Source organism: Phalangium opilio, unplaced genomic scaffold (genome assembly GCF_054372755.1).
Source record: "Phalangium opilio isolate 3A_F unplaced genomic scaffold, DU_Popi_V2 ptg000113l_1, whole genome shotgun sequence".
NCBI lineage: Eukaryota > Metazoa > Arthropoda > Arachnida > Opiliones > Phalangiidae > Phalangium > Phalangium opilio.
Genome location: NW_028324209.1, coordinates 6,929,361 through 6,952,037, shown reverse-complemented (window position 1 = coordinate 6,952,037; position 22,677 = coordinate 6,929,361). Strand labels below are relative to the sequence as shown.

Below are 22,677 nucleotides of genomic sequence, written 5' to 3'. Positions count from 1 at the left end.
GAAACTTGTTACTGCATCTTGAGCTTCCCTACAGGAGAACGAGGGACGCGGATCCCCCCTCCTTGATTTATTCATATTTTAACGCATTGCGAAGAGTAACATTTTTTGAGGAGGAGATTCTAACGTCACCTAAAGAGATTAGCGAGCGAGGCATGGAAAATGTGTTTGCAAGAGTACAAACTAGAAAGCTAGCTAGTCCCCGTGACTATACCATCCTCCAATCTTAAAGTCAGTATGTATACCTTCAGAACTTGGCCAAAACCGTAAGAGTACCGCATAGACAGTATCGTACACCTCCCATGTAAACTACTCCATTCTCCTTGTAAGTCGCGACGGGTTTACTCCGGGAGGATGGCTCTCGAGACAAGATGAGTTGCGAGAACAAAAGTAGGAGAGTATATGGCATGGGTATGAGTGTTAACGTAGACAGTCATGAAGAAAATATTAGAGTTGAGTCAGGGGTTAACTTGTCCAGAAGGTTTTAGGTTCTTATCATCCGCGTATTGCAACGAGATCAGACACACACTCTCCTCTAGCTTGTCTTCGTACACTTGTTAGAGTGAGTAGTCAACGGTGTGGCGTATAATAATTCAATTTAACGCCCATGTTCCCCGTTTGTTTGGCTTCGGTGATAAGTTCAGTTTAACACTAGCACGCACGGGAAAAGCCGAAGATAGTACTTTCTATTCTTATAAGTTATTCCATTGATATTTTTGGATAAAATTCTTAGTTTCATTGTTCACTCATCAACTTCATTTCCATCAAATAATGCAACTATAAAATTTTCTTTTCTCAAATTCTTATCGAAAATATAATTAAAAAAAGTCTTAGTGAAAATGGGAAGAAGTCCAAAACGAAAAGACTTTGAAAGATCTCCAGCATCTCCTCGCAGGTCATTGGCTCTAACCCTTTAACGCGGGCGATCCGACTTCCCGATAGACGCGTGGAGTTCTGGCAAGGGTGTTATCGAAATGGGCCATAGCACTTCATCGTGGTTCGTATAGCAATGTCCAAAGTCTTATTCTTATCACGTTTTTGTCGACGTTGGGTCCAAGTCGTCGATCTCCTCTCGATTAGGAGGGTGGAACTTGGCCAATCTCCGTTACAATACCCTCGCTTATAGATGGATAAAGTCCATCCGCCCAGCTTAGACACAACAATATCCGATCGTATGGACGCCAGAAGCGTCTCTGTTCGCACTTTGTTAAATAAAATTTCAACCTTCTGGTCACTTTATACAGTATAAAAGCTATAAACTAGAAATTAAGATTTGATTTTAGAAGAAAAATTTGCCGAAAATTTACAAGTAAACTTCGGCCTTTTCGCAACATTTCATACGATGCTTAATTAAAATTTAATGGAACAAATTTTAATAACGAATTAAGAAATAAGTTCCGGACGGCGTATACAGACTAAGGCGAGATGATAGTCCAATAATAAAAAAGAAATACTGTAGAGTAATTTCAATAATGGACTTTCTAAAACCCATAAGGCTCTACATCTGTTTCATAGCAACCAACCACTCTGCAGTATCATTCGTGTCTAGGGTGAAATCTTCATATCCTCTCTGGTTATGTATCCCTCGATAAAATAGTCTAAAATTCACAGGAGATGAATACAAAATAGGGAATTGGGTGCATCAGAGCGAGCTCAGTCTGTCCATCCCTACGTTCAAAACCTTTAATATCTAAGCCTTGGCTTCGTATAAATATTTGCTTAACACTTCTCCAAAGTCAGCCCATCCTCTAATACATTAATATAGTTCTCGGAAGGAGAGCGAGAGATCTCCCGTCGGCTTGGAACGGATAATGTACTTCGGAGGATATGGGAATATCGTTCTTGAAGCCAAAGTGAAAGAGTGGGCGGTCGAAAGGGGTTATACGGCCACCGGAAGACTCCAACGCGAATACCAAGCCAAAACGGTGGAGAGCTCTCCATTTAAAAGCTGGCCAGGCTTTAAAAGCATCTTAACGTTTGCGACAGGGTTGTTAGATTACCTGGCTTAGTCCGAAAGTTTCCTGAACCTACCAGCTAACCAATGTATGCTATTTTTAGGTTACCTTCTATTTCTTGTCAAGAACCAAAATATGCCAGACCTCAGGTGTTTCCCTCAGAGCATCACTGAATAACTAGGCCTAACCTTGGAAGATGGAGGTTATATACTGGAGTGGTAAAACTAGGGACAGTGCGTGGTTGCTTTTCGAGGTTGGACATTACCTGGTGGCATCTAAAGCTTATGCCCAACCAAAAACGGAAGTACAATGGGTACGTTTTACGTTCAAAAATGTGAAAGGTCCTCTCGTGTTAGCGCCATAAAGTTTACAGCTCCATTCAATCCACGCGTTCTCAGTTCTTATATGAGTTCTTGGTTCTATGAAGGTTACAAACGATCATGCAATGAAAGGTTCGAGACGATCGTATGATTCCGCCCATCGGGAATGCACTTAAAAATCCCGCATATGATACATAATTTGAATAAAATTGACTATTCAGAAAACTACGAACCCTCGTGGTTGTGTTGACTCGTTAGGAAGGCTCAGCCTGTAAAAAGCTAACCATGCCACCGCCGCCATCTTTGTACTTGAAATTAATTACAATACTGCATATTAGGTGCATAGGACCTCTCTGTTTTATTAATTTATAAAAGACTGGCGGCACGAGGTAGTCTTCAAAGGAACGGCGGTGAATTCCCGGGACATACGGACCCTATTCCCTCACTTCGGCACTTTGGGACTATGGCTTTAACCAAGGAAGATGCTTTAACGACTCTTAACTCCGATACAGTCTCTCCACCCACGCATTTTTGTTGGCTTTTACGCGTGCCTCGATGCGTGTTACATGTACACAATCATTTTCCTGAGTATAGTGAGGATGAAAAGTCTCAATTTGGGTCCGGATAACGGTCTATGCATGGTTCCGAGAGAAAAAATAAAGACCCCCTAGTTATATCTTTCGACCCTTTTTTTCTTGCGGATGCGGCGGTGTCGTTTTGTCGCGACTTGCCATGAAGAAAAAGATTCCTTTAGATGTTCTTATTTTCCACAGGAAAGGACAGAAGGGGCGGACATTCTTGTATTAAGCGAATGTTTAGGTTATAAATGGGGCTTTTATGGACTGAGCTGCTTTAATGAGGAAAATAATGGGTATTTTAAAGTTTTTTAAGGTTTAACCAGGGATATTAATTTCTTAGCTTGGAAATAAACAATGATGGTTATTGCAACGTAAGACCAATGTGTAACTTTAACCTTAGGTAAAAGATGGGATAGAAAACACAACAGCATAACTATTTTTCTAAAGTACGTCACGTGTTCGTTAAAAAGAGTTGAGTGTGTCTTGAGACGGCGTATTTTTCTTAGACCCATTTTTCCAAGGCAGACCCATACTCAGGCATTACGCTTAGTATATGAGATATAAAGTACCAGTAAAAAATTATATTTAATTGCAAGCTCATAAACCCGTCCTTTTTAGACACACTGTCCTTTCTAGAATAAAGGTGACGATGAAAACTTTTTGAAGATCGTAAATTACGAAACGTAAAAGACCCGTGATATGTCCAGGACTCGGACGGCGACTAAACCGTAAATCACGGAGTTTTCATTCGCAAACGAGTGCGGAGTCGCGATGTTCTATCTACGGCAAACGGACAAAGTGACCAAAGAGTCACGAAAAAGCGTCCACGTACAAACAAACCATTTGTCTTTTTACGGAACCACCTACCATCATTTAGTCTCTCTACCATTTACTGCCAATATATCTTATCTCAGAAATAACTATCCTTATGTTAGATACGACAGTACGCTGTCAGACAGGCTTCCCAACCTTAACGGTTTGTTTTACCTCCCATTTTCTACGTTTTCATTTAGACCCAAAAAGGGCGAACTTGGTAACCAGCAAATATCTCCGTATTTACAATATAATACTACGTTAGCAAATTACTAATCCAGAAGCTTAAGCGTAATTAATTTTTCTTCCATCAGAGGATGGATTTAAGTTATAAATAAAATGTACTCCTAATGTGACCCTAAAAATAAGCCAACTTTACGAGAATATATGACGTTTCACCTACGTCACGTCATGACAAGCTCTCAGTAACCAGCGACAAACTTGCGCTAATACTCATAGGGTCCTAAATTCCGTACAAAGTAATGCGTAACACCAACGACGTAGCAAAACCAAGTCTTCAATCCTGTATTTAATAATAATTGTGTCAGAATTAAAAAAAAAATTTGAATAAGTGCATAGCTGAATATTTCGTTATAACAGTGTAGAATGAACGTAAAAATTTCTACCTGTACAGGAGTGCCCTATATCATTTTATCATAACAACTAGCAGCTGTTATTTAGCCTAACCCTATAGAGAACTCCAACTGTACCGTATATTTTCCAAGCACTTTTCTCGTTCATAAAGTTATGACTGACGGTTAAGGCATAGTTCGTTGACTAAATTCGCCGAGAAGACATTTTTCCATACAGTTATAATTGTTAATTATAATAGTTAAAGCGTAACCGGATTGAACAAATATTTGTAAATGACAGGTAAGTATTCAGTTTGTTCACAATCACGAAGGTAGTTTAATGAAAGATGTTAGAAGCGAGTAAATGTTATGAATTTGATGCATTTAATTTATTTTGGCTGCTATAGCACTTTGCCACCATGGAGTAATAAATAAGGAGACCTATCTGCAGCGTAATACACTTTAAAGGAAAAATTGATTCTATTTCCAATTAAATTACTCCATGGTAAATGTCAATGAAAAACGACACAAGTTTCTCACTTCTGACGAGGATTTTAACTAAAAGGCCCAGTTTAGTGTTTTAACACTCTTAAGTATAAGATAGACAAGAGATGTTTGTTAACTTGTAAATTTTCCAAAACTTTGGAAATGTTTAGTGTACAGTTCAATATAAGTTGTTTTGAACGCTTTAATATTGTATTTGGTATTCTTAACTACGTAAATGATGGGGGTCTTCTTGATTGCTACTTTTTTGATAGCCTTTTTGAATTGCGAAATTTGAAAAAAAAACCCAAACCCTCGGTTGCAGAAGTCATACAGCAACTTAAAACATTCCACTTCATTTCCTTCAATTATACAGGTACCGGAAAATTTACCTCTATACTTTTTTATGACAAGTGTTAATTTTCAAATACGCAAATACGTTAAGGTAGGTAGTTGGAATACGTATTTTATTTTAACTTATCTGAAATATTAGTTAATTTAAACAACTCACTTTGGAATTTAGATAATAAACGACAAATAGTTTTTTAGAGGTGTTAACAGCTGATACATATTTATTTGTAACATTGAAACACTCCTTGTAAAATTTTATTACGTTTTAGCAATATTGCCGGGATAATGGACTACCCACAGTTTCAAAGTCCGGAGAGTTATTTTACATTCACGCCAACAACCTTCGAAACAAACACAGAGGAAATAACTCCATCAAAGGAAAACGATATTTTACGAGCCATAGTAGAGGGTATCAACATTGAATCATATTCTGAAACAGAAACGTTGCAAACTGAATACGCGCAACCGGAATTGAACGAGAATTTGATGGATGTAGAGTCAAATTCAAGCGACAACCTTTGGAAAAATACGCCCATCAACCAAGTTCAAAGTTACGAGTCTTCAGGGTTCGATGAAAATAATGATGGAGCAAATGATTTACATCATGGCGAATTGGTAAATTCGAATACAAGTACGGGATTGAATGATATCCACGAAATTGGAGCATCGGAAAGTTTGAAATCAGGAAACGTAGAATCAACAAATTCGAACTGCAAATCGGAAAGCGCAAACTCACGCGATTCCGAAATAAATTTCGACGATTTAGAATTTAGCAGTGACCTCTTTGAATTTGAATCTGCCGTGGAATACGAACAATCAGACAATTCTCAGAACTCTGGATGCTCGAGTTCTCAAATTGACTTTGACAGTTTAGAATATAATTTTGACCCCAACGAAGTTGGAGCGAAGAATTTTGAAAGCGATTTTAAACTTGACTTCGATGATCTTGATTTTTGTAATTCCAATTCAACGCCGTTTAATACGATCCCGCTTTTCAATTGTGATCAATGTTCTAAAGCATTCAGACGAAAAGGAGATTTATCTCGTCACATAAACTCTCATTACAGAAATGCGTGGATGGAGAAATACCGCTCTAAAGTTTTTATTTGCGACACGTGTGGCGATTCTTTCAAACGCGAAGTAGACTTGAATCACCATAGCCGTTGCCACGAGCAAAAATACACTTGCGAAATTTGCGGCGTTTATTTTAGCGCCGAAACTTCCTTAAAACTACATATCAAGAGCCATGATCGTAAATTACCATTTGAAATATGCGACTATTGCGATAAACCATTTGAAAGTAATGCGGAAATGCTTAAGCATCTTGCGTGGCATTCCTTGGAGCGACAGTTTCATTGCGTACAATGCGATGCCTCTTTTCGCTCGGCAAGTTTTTTGGAAAGTCACATGAAAACGTGTAACCTTTCGAAAAATACGGTTGAGAAGGACATTAGTTTGGAATTAATTCCAATCGATCCCAGTATTAAACTCTTATTAAATTCTGCTAACCAATTGACATCCAGCACTGGCGATGACGCGAGTCAGGGTGAAATCGCGCTGGAAACCAGCTTCTCACCTACCGATTTCGACGATTTAAATATAGTTGAAGTAGTACCCTGCAGTTTTAGTTGCGATAAATGCGATCGCTCATTCGGACGAAGTACCGATTTGAATCGGCACGCAAAAATACATAACGAGAACTGTTCTTTCCAGTGTTTGGAATGCGAACAATACTTCCCGTCCAAAGATTCTTTACAGAAACACAGGTTGGTGCACGTAAGCGATAGACCATATAGATGCGATTTATGCGAGAACAGCTTCAAAAGATTCGTGGATTTGAAGAAACACGAGCTGGCACACTTCGAAACTAGGGCTATTAAGTGTGCTCTTTGCGGAATGTCCTTCAAAAAGGAAAGTCATTTGAAGCGACATATTCTAACGATCCATAGAGCAGGTCGAGAATCAGACGAAAGCACTTCAAGTTTGGAAAGTTCGATTAGCGACGACTTTAGCGCGTCTTTAGGATATTCAAACACGGTATTCGCGGTTGTCAGCGAAAATTTTGTCCAGGAAGAAATTGTGGTGGATAAAAACAACTCAGATTTAGACGATAATGCTAAGAAACATATTTGTGATATTTGTCAAGGCTCTTTCCAGACTTCGAGAGGGTTGAAGCGACATAAAGCTACTCATACGGCTTCTCCACAGTACCACTGCGATAAATGCTCAAAATCTTTTAAGCAGATGCAATATTTGAAAAGGCACAAATTGCAGGTGCATTCGAATGACCGCGGGTTTAAATGCCATCTTTGTAGAAAAACCTTTAAATGCTCAGACTCCTTGAGAGTTCACGTTGTTAATAAACATTTGACAGAAACGATGAACTTTTTCTCTTGCACCACCTGCAGACGAAAGTTTCCAACTGAACAGAAACTGCGAAAACACTGTGAAGCGAGACCATTTTTTTGCTACGATTTGGCTTCTCAAAAGAACAATACAATCAATTTTGATTTAAATTTTTTAGATCTGACCAAATAATTGATTTAGTAAATCGAAATTAATATTTTATATTTGATCATTGTACCTATATGGAGGAAAGAATATCAGTTATAGTTCGATATCAAAGACAATGTAGTTAGTTAACACGCTAGAAAAAATGTGTAAATGGTAAAATAAACTCAGATACTTGATGTAGTCATGGAGACAATGAGAAATTAATCACAATTTATACGTCGCAAGAAATATTCCTAGTATTTTTCTTTTCTTTTCCGCTTTTATAAAACGGCACTTCTACTAGAAAGGTTAATCCTTTAATCCTCTAATCCTCGTTGAGAAATATTCCGTATAATGAAAAAAAGCTCTTCAAATTTAATACTTGTCTAGTCTGAAGGTACCGTGACGCGAAGAGTGTAACGTAAGAGGCTGAATGAAATCCCCCATAGCGAATGGTTGTAAAAATTGACAAAAGCCTTGACATATTGCGGCTGGCCACCGCTACGGAGCTGATAGATATGTACAATAGCAAATAAAGAAATAGCAAAAAATAAGGCATGAGCAGAAGTGAGCAGACGAAATGTGATGCACGTTTCTCAGCTAATGAAAAAAGGTATTTACTGCCCTCTACGGTGTACTAGAGGAGTCCAAGAACCAATACCCTCTACCTCGCGTAATAATATCAGTGTTATAAGAAGGTAAAGATAGTTACGAAGTCTATGATAAGCTCCAATAACATTTTAATGACACCAATGCGTCAAACGAAAACTAAAGTTGAGCGCTGATTGGTAGACCAATGAAGCTATAGAGGGAAAGCGAGACTGGAATAAACATCATATTCGGCACTACGGAAACACATTCATCGACTCATGCGCCTTACTTTCTGTTATTCCTATTTGCCATTGATACGTACCAGAACTTAAGAGTGATATTTCGTAGACGCATAGTTCAACGTTGCGCTCGTGTGAAGTTAACTTTTAATATCTATGGGCAGAAGGCGAGACCAGGGAAGACCATTAAAAATGAGAGGCCGAAAAGCGAATCTTTCTTCTAAAAGTGGCGGTGAGACGGATTAAGGAGGCTTCGGACTTGGAAAGGATTAGCTCCGAGGATCAAAACTTGAGATAGAGAGAATGAAACGAAAATGAAGAAGAAAAAAAACTTGGCCGGCTTTAAGAAGACCTCCTTGAAAAATCGCCTCTTTTCTTACGCTCTATAATTCACTAGGCCACGAAGGGATTTTAAAGCCTAACTTTAAAGACGGGGGTAAAAAGAACGTCCGCTGAGATTTAAACAAGTTGATTTAGTTCGCAATTACGGATCCCAAGAAATAAATTAATGTTTTGTTGACCCAAGGTCCAAGGCTCGCTACAATATCATTTGACTATACAAGAACAACTATAGTTAAGTTCCCCATTCCCATTTACTTGTTGTGTCAGGGCTACTGAACCACTAGCTTACTAGTTTACTTGTTTACTTGTTGTGTCAAGGCTACGTATAGTCTCATGTAGCGATAGGATATGTCAGCCACTAAGAAAGGGGCATCGATAGGTTATGGCGGCTCCCATGAAATACCTCTTGTAGTATCTTTAGTATTTAAACCTAATTAGTAGTAAAACTCATTACAAGTTGTAATTAGAGTGATATATCGAGAAAATAACTTCACATAGATTTCATTTTGAACGTAGATAAAGAAGTTGGACAAATAAAAAGGCTATTCAAACCTCCATCAAAATATTACTAACCATATCTTCCCAGTTGAGGGGATGCAACTAAAAGTCTGGGGCGTCAAGCTGGGAATTTTAATCCTTAGTTTTAATTATCTAGGCTTATTTCTATTTCTTTTTTACGTAAATCTTTTAATAATAGCTTACCAAGATGGAAGAGGATAATATTTTGTCATCAGACTAAAGGATTTTTTTATTAGTTTTTCATCTTTTTAAGGCCATGGCGTCTGGTAACGAGAATCCCGCTCCTTACCGACCTATACCTTGTCGTCTTAAATCAAATAAATCCGGGCTTTACGTCCGGGATTATAAGACCACCGTCGTTGAGTGCCATTCGCTTATTTCGTTGCGTATACAGTTGACGCTTCATTAGCCATACGCGCTAATAGTTCTAGATGATCGTTGTTTTGTACAGAAATCTCAAGATAAGATATAAGCAAATTTGTCTTTCAAATAAATTATCACTATGTAAAACCAGGGATAGATTTAGTTTTAGAAGTAGGAATGGAGAACGGTTAGTATTTACTTCAGTCCGACTCATAGCCCAGTAAAGAGCCCCTCCCTCCAACACGTAACGAAAAGTTTAAATTATCTTACTGGCTCACTTGATGACGTTGCTGACGGGGACGGCGAAAAATACGTAATTCCTTTCTACCTCTGTCGCTATGACCCGCCTCTTCTTGCATACCCCTCCATCCCGGGGAAGGGGGTCCGGGTCTTAGACACGCGCTCACATTACTCTGTTCTCCATTCCTACTTCTAAAATTAAATCTATCCCTGGCAAAACAAATATCACATTTTCTTAGCCGGTATTGTAAGTTAGGAAAGGCAAACGATAAAATTTTATCTTCTTTCATTTTGTAGATCATTACATACGTTCAATTTGGATTATTTTATATCCTATTTGAAATAAATAGAAAGAATGTAGCGTCAAACTATCATTCAAATTTGCTTGTTATTTTGAAAAAAACATTTTTTGGGGTAAAAAAACCAAACCACTTAAGGGAGTTCCGCTTTTGAATATTTCAAAATAGACCAATTATACTCAATGTACCTGATACTTTTGTTCTATTTTAAACGTGTAAACAGCAAATCGAATAAAAATTATCACACAAACAAACCACAACTTCCCCAAAACTCGCCTATACTTCTTGAAAGGTTGGCCTATGGTTTCCCCATTTAATTATAGTTTCTGTACTCTAATTCTTTCTCTGCATGATTTTGGCACAATCCTCCAGTGACTGGTTTTCGCCATAAATTTCAATCAATCTATTCATAAAGATGTTTGATTAAGTTTCAATGAATTCCTTTGACAAATAGTTCCCTGAAATTTTTGCGTGTTCGTTTAGGCCTTGATTATTGTTGCCTAAAGGAGTGCCGAAGCATTAACCTCGTAAATGGTGCGAGTTACAACAAATAAGCACCGGTCAAAAAATTTTATTTCCTAAATTTGTTTAGGAGAAAGATTAAAAGTTTTAAAAATAACAGTCGGTACTTTGACTAATCAATTAGATAGTGGGGGCCTTGCCTTTTCAAACCCATTACGATGTTAATGCCACTTTCAAATTCAGTTGGTAATAAAACATCTTAGCTTAATTCTTCCAAGGTCGTAGATACCTGGTTTTAATGGAACATCTTTGTTTTATGGCCGAGTACTTTTTCAAGTAAAAATCTTCATTTATTCGCAAGCCATTAAAATAAAGCGAAGTTATCTACTCTCTAAGGACTCTCAAAATGGAATGATTCAATTTTTATTTTTGAATCTTCTATTTAAGTTCTCTCTGCAGATATTTTTTTAAAATTGCTTATAATTCATAAACATTTATTCCAAATAATTAAGACGAGAAGTTAGTTTTTTTGTTGCAGTTTTTCATCTCAAATTATCAAATTTTTAAGTGAATTGACATTAGATTGGAATGTCTTTAGTTTTAAAATCTAATGGCATTTACATAAAATTCTAAATATTATTATGGTTCTTAAATTTTTCGAAACGAAGTGGTCATAATAGAAGTATATTAGTATGATCAGAAGTATATAATACTTCTCTTCGAGAGAAGTGTACGCACCACAAAGAGGGGTAATTGTAACATGATTTTTCCCAACATTTGGACCAAGGTTACTAAACCGAATCACACACGTGATAAATAATTCCCTGATCATTACTCTATTAGCGCTTAATTAACTATTTGCCAAGGCGCATGCGCTTGTGGATTTTTGTCCCATGCCAAGACAATCAAGGTTTGTGGGTTGATTGCTGAGAATTTAGTACCAAACAATTCTAGAATTCACCCTAGCACGGTGCGATGCCCATCTGAAGTTTGATGAGCAGGAGAGCGAACAAAAAGGGTGAGGCTGGGATGAATCATGGTACATAACTAAAGCATTAAGTGTCATCCTTCATATATTATCCCCTTCTGGTATGATGTAGCATTATCACTGGCACGCCATGAGATAGGCGATTTTAAATAAAGGTAAAGGAATAGATTGTGGAAATTAGAACCGGCTGTGACCGCCATGAATCTTTTAAATGGCTATTAAGAAATTTTTGTGTGAACATTAAGTCGTTTTTGATTTCGGCAATTGATTGAGAAAAAGAGTTTCCTCGCGCGTTTGATTTAATCGTTTTTCGCAACGAATGCCTCGATCATTTCTTTCTTTAAAACGTTGCTCATTAACGAAGAAGGTATCTCGTGAATTTTTAACGTGACAAAAGCACCCGCTCTTTTTACTGAATTTTCTATATTTAAAACATAAAGTGTTACCTTCTCTCAATCTTTAATTTCAAATGACAAACTGATTTTAGTCTCCCAAAAGTTTTATAAATTAATATATCAGTAGCAATTGCTTCCTGGCATTGAGTTTCATTCGGCCAAGAAGAACATAATTAACGCCCTAATTTCTTACAGATTTTTTAGAAACATCATGTAGATCATTTTCTTGGGGAAAATATGAATGGGGAAGCTAGACTACTATAATGTTTGTGTCAAGTTAGGTACGTTACTGAATTACATATACTATCAGAAATACATGATATAACCCTCGGAAGGAGGGTTATATCATGAATTTCTGATACTATTACTCTTGAAGTAATATTCGACCAATCTGTATATATATTTCTAAAAGGATGTTTACACCAAAATACTGAACTTACTTTACTAAGTTTTAGAGTTTTAAAATGAATGAATATTCAAACTTGTTTACTTACAATTCCCACGCCATGGAAATGAATGAAACCGGAGCTTTCGATATTCGTAGGAAAACCCACGCGCTGCATTTCTCTTAAACCGAGTTAAGCAGAAAACAGGTTTTAGAAAAATCTCTATTTTGGGAAATGTTTGCTATTCACGATCGACTCAAAATGCACTTAACCCTTTCAAGCTTAATCCATAAATAGAAATCTAAATCATGGCCATTTTAAGATTTTCTCAGAATAATTTAAACTCCTTAAATATTCTTATTTGAAGTAAAGTCTTTTCGAGTTTACGCGAAGCCTTCCAAAATTTGACTGTTTATTCAAATTTTGTTTAATCACATTCAGTTTCGACTTGAAAATTTGAAGTAACATTCTTACTTTAGAAGAAACCAATATAAAGAAGTTAACTTTAACCCTGACTCAATTTTTCTGTAGATCAAAACACACAACACGTAATATTTTCAAGATGAAAATACTACTAATTAGAAATATTTAAGAGAATAACTTGTAGCTTGACTGCATTGTAACTATTGCAAAATAATTTAAGTAAATGATAGAATGTGAAAAACAATAGACAAAAATAGGAACAATATACAAAAAGAAGAAATTAATTTTTTGTTCTCAATAATTTTGTAGTTATAGATGAAAATTCTACATCCTCAATTCATTGCTAAAAGATAAAAACAACTAAAAATATATTGACCTTTAGTAGATAGTCCACTTTATACCTCACACAAAATATCTAATTTATCTTTTAATTTATATGCATAACGATGTTGTTACTTTTTATCGTTCTGAAAAAAGCCCTCTATCATATTGTTAAGATATAATTAACCTCGATTCAAGATGTTATATCTTACGCACGGTGATTTAGCACTATCATTTACATACGAAATCATTTTCCAAAAGAATAATCATAATTTAAAAGATAGATTTAAGCAGTAACGAAAATATATTTAATGACCAGTTCACCTGGAAAGAGCATTACAAACCTCATTGAATATACTAATTTAAAACGAACAAAAACCTTCAGGCATATAAATCTTTTTCGCGTTATTAATCCTCTATAACGAGGTTCTTCATTCTCCGGAGTGAACGAAATTACCCGCACGGAAGAGTTATTTATAATAAATCCATAAGTTTATCCACTTTCAACTCTAATTGACATTTTCCGTGACGGTTGTTGATTTCAGAAAAGTAAAAATCGACTTTAAATTATTTTCGTTGCCCTTTGAGTAATATAACGGTAATACTCGAATATATTGTAAAGGGACCTACATATCCGAATATCAAACCGTTCTATCAGGGATAGATTTAATTTTAGAAGTAGGAATGGAGAACGGTTAGTATTTACTTCAGTCCGATTCATAGCCCAGTAAAGAGCCCCTCCCTCCAACGCGTAACGAAAAGTTTAAATTATCTTATTGGCTCACTTAAACTACATTTTGATGACGTTGCTGACGGGGACGGCGAAAAATACGAAATTCCTTTTACCTCTGTCGCTATGAGCCGCCTTTTCTTTCATACCCCCTCTCATAGAAGGGAGTCCGGGACTTTGACGCGCGCCCAGATTACTCTGTTCTCCATTCCTACTTCTGAAATTAAATCTATCCGTGGTTCTATAAAACAAGAAATTGATATTTTCTTGATGTTGATGCCTCAAAAGTATCATTCGTCCAATGAGTTTTTTTTATCATAATTCTCTTTACTTAAAGTGAATTCTGTTTATGTCAATAAATATTAGTTTATGATTTTATCAATAAGTATGGGATAAGAAAGGATATTTTTCTACAAGCACACGTCCTCAATAAAGGAAGTTGATAAGTGCCTCCTGGTGACGGATTTGCCGTAAAGAGAATCATCGCCTACTGTGATATCTATCTCTGTCCTTAACAGGACACGATCAAGGAAAGGAATCATAGTAAACCTTGTCCCTATTCTGGAATAGAAACGTTTAGTCTCAGGTTGCGAATTAGTCTGTGCATAGGCCTTTACGACCGACCCATACTTATGCATTAAGGGGTTACGGTTGTGAAAACAGTTTCAAATTTCAAAGCTAATCAATTACGTAATAAATTTAAACAAAACTGCATTTAGTTTCAAGAATAAAATTAAGAACCTTAACACGTTGTTAAGCACTAAAAATGAACGTTTGATTACATTTTAAATTAGAATTGAAATTTATAATTGCGGTTCCACAAATTCCCACACTCTTAATAGCAAAATCTAATCTTAAACCGCCTGGAAAAACAAAAGAATTCTGTACAAAAAGAATATTTTTGCACGCAGCCTGTGTAAATCGTTGAAAATTCAGCGCCAAAAAAAACGCCAGACATAAATCGATACAAACTTTTACTTCTTATACAAGGGGTGGTGGCAGTCTTTCGTGTCAAGCTAGTCATATGCCTCCAAAATTTTCCCGCCTTTTCCTAGAATTTCAGACTCATTTCGCGGTTTTTATGATACAAATCTATACCATTTTTCAATATGAAAATGTACCAAAGACAAAGGTATCAATTCCTTCAGAGTAGAAGCGTTTATCGCTGTACAATTTCTGAATGAATAAAAATACTACTGCTTCCAATCTGGGTTGGCACTTCGCTTAGAGTCTAGTCACGTTCTTGACAAATATTAAAAATTCAAAGCTTATTTTAGCTAAAGCAATATTTTTTTTAGTTATAATGTTTTAGAGGAGTTTCCCCTAAAAACACAAACAAAAGTAACGTCCGCAAAGACAACTATTTTCATTCAATAAATAGCCTATTGCGTACAGGCTAATAGAAAAAGGTCTGGGAAAAGCGAAATTTTTCCATTTTGCATTTCAGAAACGTTAAATTTTAATTATGAAACCTTCTTCTTCGTTGAGTTTAGTTGGAAGAGGAGACTTAGTTATTAATTATAAACAGAATCTATTAATTTTAAAAGTCTGAAGCTGTTTCGTGTTTAGTTTTTCATTATAAATATAATAAATAACTAATTTGTCTAGTAGGTAAGCTAATTATATTAAGAAACCCCATCTTAACCTGACTTTCTATGTCTATCTGGCAATTAATAATTACTCGGTTCTCAAAGTTCTTAATGGATCTTGTGTTAATGTTGGAAATGAAAAAAAATTATATACATATGGCAATGTTTCTGGAATTAATAAGTTAAGATTCACATCCGCCTTTAGTCATTAAATGAGTCTATAAAAGTAATCCAATATCTTAGTTGATTGACAAAAACAGCCAAGAACCAAACCATAAAATGAGCTTGTGCAACTAAATTATCAAATTGGTCATCAGCAACTTTCAGAAATGTCGTTACAAGACCGTACTCTATGAGATGATAATTTAATGATTATTTTCGCGTTTATCATGAATAACGAATAATTATTAAAAACACCCAATGGTAGAGCTATACGTTAAACATACCCCACACGGTTCTACAGTATTCAAGAAAGAAATGATCAAATTCAACTAAATCCGTAGGAAAAACATTTTCCTGATAAATCTGGAAAGTTTTCCGCCTTTTAAATAGCTAATAACTCTGTGGTTCGGGAGAGAGAAAAAAAATTTAAAAGAAACTTCTAGTGATCGCTAGGTGCGCGTGAAGGTGAAACCTTCCATAAAACAATAAAATATTCAGTATTTTAGCGTTAAAAAATGAGCTCCGGTCACCCTGAGTCTCGAAGCAGAAGGAGAGACCCTCCCAAATGAGAGACTAAAAGAAGTTTTAATCACGAAATTAAGGAGTGAGCCTTTTTGGCGGGAGAACCGTAGCTCCGAGCTTATTATAACCGAAAGACGAAGGTGTGTAACGAGGGGGTAGACACTATTACAAGCTAATCCACAGTTTTAAGACGAAATTTCGTGGTTGTTTCTGGCTAGTGATGAACCCCTTAGAGTTTAGCATCTTCGGAAGGAACCCAGCCCTGGACATGATCTACGCGAGCTTGACAAGTAATATACACCCCAGTTCCCCCGGCCTGCAATCTCCAAGCCTTTGCCCTCTCATTCAGCATCCATTTTGGCGGGAAGACTGTCTTGACCACGCCCTTGGTGAATGGTTTAAGCGGAGATGATGAGCATGTGAAGGGAGAAATTGGAGGGATTGACCTTTGCCTTTTTCTATATAACCCTCTACCCTCCGAGACCTCAACCTTAAAAAACTAAAAAAGAATCGAGGCTCAACCCGGATACGCCTCTGAATGAAATGATTGCAACGAACAATCGCTATACTATATCAAGAAACCGATTTTCTTTGAGTGCCTAAAACAAAATTGGGTTTGTAGCAAAACTTAAAATAGTTGACTGCAAGAGACTCAGACAGTGCGCTCGCAATACCGATTACCTCTTAGCTAAATAAAACTCGCGGAATAACATTGCACTCCCACGCGAAACACTCTCCCAATACAAGCCCCTTATTCAGAAGCCAACAGAAAAATAGTAAAGAGTATGAAAGAAATAATGATCATTGCAGATACAATACCATTTATCTATCCACAGATTCCTCTCAAAGGGAGATAAAAAATACTTTGAAAATTCCAAGTAAAATGTATAAAGTCAAGGAGTAATACGAGAACCTAGTAGCTTTTGGGTTTCGTGGAATGAAACTAAAACGTGGGAAGACGGCTTTTCAGAATAGAACTGCGATGTTTTTGTTACTCACTTTCAAGTGGGCGTTACTCGGATGTTTATTTTGAGATTTAGTGAAGATATAATGTTTAAGAGTTAGAGTTGTAAGAGCTGTATTAAAGAATCAACCTACGTACGTATAATCATTTTCTAATTCTACGAAAAAGGTACGTTATCATATCGCAAATCGATAACTTAATCAATATTAAGTTTCCAAATCCAGAATTCGTGTTTCGAATCTTGGGCACCCTGACTTATCCTTATCTGTGTCTTCTTGGAAAAATCTAACCAATCATTAGGACGGTAAGCCCGTATCTGAAAGCAAATGTTACTACCAGAAATACCGTACACTTTGAGCCCTAATTTCTGGAAAAGGGCTCAATATCAAATCGTGAAAAGGAATTAAAGGTTTCAGGGGTTTTTTTTTCGTCGCTTCGAGATAACAATCCCAAACAGATATAAAAAAAATTAATCGAAACTGAGCCTCGTTCCTAAAAAAAGCATTCATTGTTTGAAGATAAATCTAGGCCTAAAACATTTCAGAGTACACCATAATCCTTTCCGGTTAAACAATACGCCAACAATGCAATCTACGGACAACACTATACCCTAAGACTGAAACGAAATAGGAAGAAAAGTGAAATATAGGGGGAGCGAGGATCTAGCATAGACCTTATCAAAACGCTAGAAAATAAACTCTGCCGAGTATAATTCCAATGGTTAGTGTAGAGGGACCCACATAATAATAACCTCTTACGGACTATGTTTATTAAGTGTTAACCCGTTGAAAACTTTTGTTTTTAAACGCATGCTGGTGTCAAAAACCTGACGTAGAAACAATACTTAATATCATAGCTTAGCTCTGAAACGTTTCAGTTTTACCGAATGTAGCCACGGTTTCACTGTTACTGATACGATGAATGTGGGTATGTCTAAAGTATTATTGATCCCTGATTGGTCCATGAGCTAACGCTCCCTATATTTCCTCGAGATGGAGCTTAGAAAGATATCGCCGTTAGGCTTAGATATCTAATCTTTTTCTTCATACTGAGTCGATGAGGGACGGAGGGAAAGGTCGAGGAGAAAGAAAGCTTCGACAAAGAAAGAACACTTTAAAGGTATAGGAAAAACTCAAAACCTAATAACCTAGCTGATGTTAGAGTTCCATTAAAAAAACACAACGTCAGTTGTGAAATTGTAATTTTAGCAAGTAGGTCCTGTTGTAAACGGTAGTGTCGTCAAAGGTTTGGTGGGTTTTAGGTATGACTATTCCTTTAAGGAAAGCAAAAGCCTATCTAAAAAAACTCTGAGAAAGGTCTACTCTAAGAGTAAGAGCTGATCAAAATCAGTTAAAAAGGAATTTTTTTTTCTTGGCGTCGTCCTGGGAATATCAGAGCATCGGATTCAAAGAAAAAATGCGGGATACGATACTCATGGGTACACGAGCAATTGATGAGTGAAATCGGTCTCAGTAATTTTTCCATTATTTTGAATTGAGACATTCTTGTTTCTAAGAGCTCTCATCTGGTTAGTATCAGTCTGTATCTTTACGAATGCGAATGAAAGGAATTTATTGAATTATTGAAATCTATATACATTATTCCAGGCAAAGCCAACATTTAGGGGTAAGATACCCCATATATATCCTATGAGCGCCTGTAGAAATGTATTTCCCTCTATACATCAAAATGTTAAATTTATTTTAGATTTCAATTATTCAATATTTATTTATTGTTTAGCCATAATTAACTCATAAATTGTTTAAGATATTAGACCAAACTTATTTATCTTAAAATGACCATAGTATTGACGGAAAAGTAACTATAATATACTGTAGATCTATGAAACAGGGTGTTGATTCCCACAATAATTACCTATAAACATCTATATATATAATAATTTAAAATTAACAATAATAATAACGAGAACCGCTTGAATATTACAATATTTGTGTGGCTCTGAACTTAGACCTTATGAAAATAAACATCCGCAAACTAAATATTCTGTGGATAATTCATAATATTTCCAAATCGAGATTAGTTGACGATTGAAAACGTTGTAAGAATCAATCCGACAAAAGGCAATACGGGCCATATATGTAGAGCTCTAGCTTCAATCTTCCATTCTCCCAGATAAGGTGGATCTAAAGCTTTGCCTGAAAAACGACAGTGAAGAAACGGATCGAGGCATAGAGATAGAGTAAGGCAATATTATCAATCTGGATTTGCTGGACGCGTAACGGACTATTTTTTCACTTTCCGGTACTATTTCTCCCATTTCTTTTATTTCTTCTCTTTCTGTAGGTGGGTCGTGGCTCTGACAGGCAAGCTTCGCGCTCGTATACAAGAGGATGAGCCTAGCCATCCCCAAACTACTTCTAAGACCCGACCGAGTTCGCCCCCCCCCATAAACACAATGAAAAAACTTGTACCAAACCATCTTATACAATCAATGTTGACGGTCGACAGCTAAAAGCAATGTACCTGGTTTCGGAAAGTTTCCCTTTTACATTGTAAAAGGTTGAACCATGGAGTATTTCTTTACGGAAATTTATGCATTAATGGAGTTAATACACAGGGTGTTCCTGATAAGTCTGTCATAATTTGAAGGGTGTGTTCTTAGGGTCAAACTGAGTGAAAAGTGTCAAAGAACATTTCGTTGCAGAGATATGGGCACCCAACATTGGAAACAAGCAAATAATCACACATGCAGAGTATGACATATACTTATGTACCATAGGGTTATGGAATGATGTGGATGTGTGTAAAATTTAAACAATATTACAGACAAAATTTAAGCTCTTTTCAGAATCCAGCTTACAAAAATTTTAAGTTTGGGAAACTGTAAACATAACACCACTAATGGAGAAAAAGAAAATGAGTCAGACGCGTCGGTTTAAAGAATGGGTCATGCAAGGTTTACGGGGGAAAGAAGGTAATTGAATCAAGGTGTAAGAGGTTCTCTATAGGGGACCACTTGTTGGGTGGCTCAATTCTGGCAATGATAGGCCGCGGATTGAAGCTATCGCTAAAAGGTGTTGGCTCCCGGGCAATCTTTCTCGTCCTAAGAAGCTATCGAGTTGGACGGCTACGTGATCGGCACGCCAAAGAAAAATCCTCGCCTATCATCAAGCGCACGTTCACGAGACCATTGTGCCATGCAGCCATGGACTAAGGTTTTCAATCGCGACTAGCATGGATAATAGCCGAAGACGCCAGCTACTTGGCAGAGCCCCGTCAAACAAAGATAGAAGTACATTGATAACGTAAGACTTGTATTCGTCTAGCCATAAGTACCGTTACAATAAGTATGAGACTAAACCAAGTAATTTGTCGAAACGTTTCTAGAAGTGACCGCTGGCGAGACTAATATGGTTTGGTTTTAGCGTTATCCGGAACTTGCCCATCCAATTTCCTTGCCAAATACCTATCTGCAACATGAGAACAAACCTTCGTTGAGAAAAGCACTACGGCAACGGAAAGTGACATACTTATGTGTTATCACGTTACTTATTGTCTAGGTAATGACCGAACTTCCAAACAAACTTAATAGGCCAATACCTTCACTGGGATTCCAGGGAATCTCTGAGTAACCACTTACTTGTTAGGAAACAAAGTATAACGACACTGATTGTATTGTCAAAACTACAGCTCAACAATGCACAACTAAATTAAAATAATTGTCTTACAATTTCCTCCATAGTCTCGTGCTCTGTTAAGTTACACATTTTTTACTCTAAAACTCTTTATGTATAAAGTTAAAGGGCAACGCTCGCGGGGCTCTTTCGGAAGTATCTCATATTTGTGGTAACTTTGGAAAATAATTAGATTTTTATTCAATACGTACATACGTTTTTCCTTCAAATCTCACGAATTTCTCTTATATTAAAAAAAAACCCAAGAAAATCAAAATAAACCGAGAGAAACTATATATTTCTCAATAAAGCAAACTAAGAAAGCCTCAGCAAACATTCTAAATTAAATTTCGATAACTTAAGAATCGTGCAAACTGTATAAAATCTTGGCAGAAGTAGATTAAAGCTAAAGTTATGACGCGTTGAAATTTAGGACGACAATCATTACAAAATCTCTCCGATTCTTCCTAATTTTAACATCTTTTAAGACAAAGTTGAAACGTAGTACGTCTATTGGTAATCCTACGTCATTTTTGGGAATTTCGAAATAGCCTACATCCACATTTTTTTTCACAATATACTCGGGTTTTTTTGAACGTTGACATCGGTGTACCAATAAATATTGATCTAAAACAGGGCTAGGAAAGTTATAGGCTCACGCGAATTGTCTCGTATCAGTCGCCAAGAAAGTAGAAAGGAAGAGAAAAGAAGTGGGCCAAGTCTCAAGCCGACCCCCTGTCACTGTGTCCTCGCCACTATACCAAAAGTCCTCCGCGCCTTCTACCATTTCTAAACAATAAAAGAAATTCTTTGCAGAAAGATATTGAGAGAAAGGGGAACTACGTTTGCCTTGAATAACCCGATTCGTTATTCGCTAAACAAACCCCGTCAGGAAATGAACGAGGCAAAGGGGACTGCTGGCAACTTTCATTTGGCATTAAAAAGAAAAAAATTAACAAGTTGGTGAGAGTGCCTTAATCAATACGGTTTTTATGATTAAATTCCTTCTGTTGGCGATGGTTTCTCTTATCGCAAACCCACCAACAGAGGGCGCCCCTAGACAAAAAGTACGGCACCACGAAATGTAGAAAATATAATTTAAAATCATTCTTAACGATTAATGTAGTACAAATAAAGATTTTATTCTGATGTAAATAGAGACGGACTAACACTAACAACAGCAATACAAAGCGAGTGATTATGTTATGTTTCCAGTTTTGTAAGCGTAATACGAAACTAAAAAGGGCACTGTATAAGCTTGGGTGTGGAGGGCGAGAAGAAAAGTGGGCGATTTCTCATTAGGAAAATTTTCAAGAGCCAGTTCCGTATATACGCAAATCGATAGTTAATCTCGCGTGCTGGTAGGAAAAGGGAGCATGTATTCATGCCGCAATAAACTTCTATTTAGATTTGAAGACGCCACAGTTACGTTACGTCATGGGATTTTGTTTCTAATACCAAGAGAGAAAAAAACGACGATCGTTTCCCACCTAAATTGAGTTTATCCTTAAACTTCTTCTTGCATATATAAAAGAAAATGAAGAAAAAAGAGTTTTTTTTTACATTTCTCTGACAGATATTAGTTTTTTTTATATGAAACGAAAATTTTGTTTAGAAACTTGAGGTTGGGATTCCCTTTACCGCACAAAACTAAATACTATTGAAATATTAAAACATACAAACCGATAAAGCATTTTTTATCTCCTTATGTGGAGTGTAATTGTTAAATATAAGTTAGGTTATAGGTTGAATGTTCTTGTGTTCGTTGGTTTGTTTGTCTGTGGCAAACCCGAAACGTACACGAAAATGATGGATTCGTCAAATCCTAATGAAGAGTTATAAATGGCATGCAGGTATGGTTTTGATTATTTTTGCACGAAATTAGCCTTATAAAAGCATCTTAATAAAGTTTTGAATCAAATGTCGTACACCTAAATGAGTAATT

General features: G+C 36.5%; 1 protein-coding gene and 1 long non-coding RNA gene across 6 annotated transcripts in view; one reads left to right on the top strand and one right to left on the bottom strand.

Moving 5' to 3' along the window:
• Positions 1-22,677, bottom strand: part of LOC149623626 (tyrosine-protein phosphatase Lar-like) — a 199,741-nt gene that overhangs the window by 76,735 nt on the left and 100,329 nt on the right. The gene's annotated exons all lie outside the window — the stretch shown is intronic.
• Positions 19,408-20,753, top strand: LOC149623627 (uncharacterized). Its single transcript, XR_016374915.1, has 3 exons — positions 19,408-19,811; positions 19,907-20,363; positions 20,446-20,753. It is a non-coding gene; the product is annotated as an uncharacterized LOC149623627 (long non-coding RNA).